Source organism: Eschrichtius robustus, chromosome 17, assembly GCF_028021215.1.
Source record: "Eschrichtius robustus isolate mEscRob2 chromosome 17, mEscRob2.pri, whole genome shotgun sequence".
NCBI classification, from domain to species: domain Eukaryota; kingdom Metazoa; phylum Chordata; class Mammalia; order Artiodactyla; family Eschrichtiidae; genus Eschrichtius; species Eschrichtius robustus.
The window spans coordinates 76,350,062-76,352,184 of NC_090840.1; the positions used below are offsets into that span (position 1 = coordinate 76,350,062).

Consider the following 2,123-nt stretch of genomic DNA (forward strand, 5'->3'; position numbering starts at 1 on the left):
GAAGGAAGGACTTTTCAATACCCTCCTGCTCTGTCTCTTGTCTCCATGGAAATGGCAGAGAGGCCCAAACAAGAAGTTGGCTTTCTTGGGGAAGGGAGGGCCGACCCATGGGCGAGCTTCCCACCATCAGAGTCTCCGGCTATGAACTACGGGATCTCCACAAGGTGCCATGGGATCCCATCTGGGTGAGGGCAGTGACTAGGAAAGTGGGCTGGGATCCCACTGAACCCAAAGCAGGCCAATAGCGATGGTCTAAGAACAAGATTCAGAATGTCCGGGTTGGAAGAGGCTTCAGAGATCATCTGGGACCCAGGAGTGATGTGACTTGCCCAAGGTCACACAGTAAGTCCTATAGACGAGGACTAAAGTCCCATCTGATAGTGTTCCTTCCTAGTCCAGAAGAAAGCCTGCTTCAGTTATAGCAACAGCACAAATTAAATCGTACATTTTTTGAATGTTCACCACGTGTAGGACACAGTGCTGATTCCCTTCCATACATCACCTCAGTGACTTCTCACAAGGTTGAAAGGCGCGTACACCTGCCCCCTATTATTTACAGGCAAGGTAATGAGTCTTAGAGCCTGAGTGTGCCAGTCAAGGTCACATAGTTGCTAAGCAGCAGAGCCGGTAGGTAAACCTAGGGCATCTGACAGTAGACCCTGAACCCATAACCGCTATTGTTTTCCTTCACAGTTCTGGGTCTTCTACTTCTCCTGGGCTCCCACTCACTGGCCCCCCCTCTGTGCCCAGGGTGGCTCCCAATGTATGTGCCAAGTGTCTGTCAGCTTCTGATGTTTAAGTGCACATCGGGTGCTGTTTTGTTGCGGGACACGACAGCAAGCGAGAAGCCTTAGGCTTTTTTCGAAACAGCTGTCTAGATTAATAAAATAATTATTTTGTGATTGCCAAAGTAACATCCGTGCTCTTCACAGAAGGCTGAGAAACTATGAATAAGTAAAAAGGAGGCAGAAAAAAAAAGAACTCATATGTTTCCTGGCTGTTTCTTCTGGAAATCGTCCACTTACCCATTGATGATCTTAATGATTGCCTCATCAGTTTGCTGTGGGACCGCGTTCTTTACACTCACAATTGTGGTCGACATCTTTTTTTTCCCTTCCCAATTGGTTGTTTGTCAGTGTATTTTGAAAAATACTTTTGGCGCTAGGACTTACCCAGCAGGCAATGCTTCTGTCTTGGGTCAAAATGGCGAGCAGGCCTGCCATGGCAGCATCAAGCAAGTGGCTGGAGGGTACTCGATGCTTCTGGGTTCAATAAACTGGGCTTAATGCAAGATGATACAATATATAAGAATGACGATGTAAAAGAGGCCATAAGAAGGCTTCCTGAGACCCTTTGTAATGACACAGTGTTTCACATTAAGAGAGCACTGGACCTGACCATAAGGCAGCTGATCTTGCCTAAAGAGCAGTGGACAAAATATGAGGAGGATACATTCTACCTTGAACCATATCTGAAAGAGGTTATTTGGGAGAGAAAAGAGAGAGAAGAATGGGCAAAGAAATAATCATATAGTCTAAATCTGTGGATGCAGCTGTCCTAAAGTAGCTTTATGAAGTTGGTTAAACCTGAAATGTACAATGTGGAACTATCTGGGCTGCAAATGTATTACTTTAAATAAATATCTATTATAATTATTGTTGGAAAAAAAAAGAAAAATGTTTTTGGAGGTTGTAAGTGGCTGCCTAAATTGTAGTGGACTGATCCTTTGCCCTGCAGAGACCCATTTGCTGCCCGATTGGCAGTGACAGGCAGACAGACGTTGACATTGGCCATAGCAAGTTTTCCCTCATGGCTGTCGAGGCTCTTCTTGACCAGCATGACCTGGAAAAAGCAGTTCTGCCCTTGGAGGTCCCAGTGAGCCAGTTGGCAATACCACTGCCGTTTATTATCCTTCCCTGGGAAGGGCAGGGTTCTGCTTGGGAGCTGAGAGCCAGGACTACAGAGCTTGGAGATTCACCCTGGTCCTCAGAGCCTGTTGTGTAAGCCCGGGATGGAGTTGAAAGGAAATGGTCCCGCAGCATCTCTCTCCATGCACGTAACTCTATTCAGGTTCCATTGGCTGGAGAGCTGAAGTCACCATCACAAGGACCATGTGTGTGGCT

The 2,123-nt window shown here is 46.6% G+C and overlaps 1 pseudogene; it reads left to right on the forward strand.

Annotated features, from left to right (window-relative positions):
• The first annotated feature begins 1,203 nt into the window (after positions 1 to 1,203).
• LOC137751554 (cytochrome b-c1 complex subunit 7 pseudogene) lies at positions 1,204 to 1,537 on the forward strand (annotated as a pseudogene).
• Positions 1,538 to 2,123: the final 586 nt, after the last annotated feature.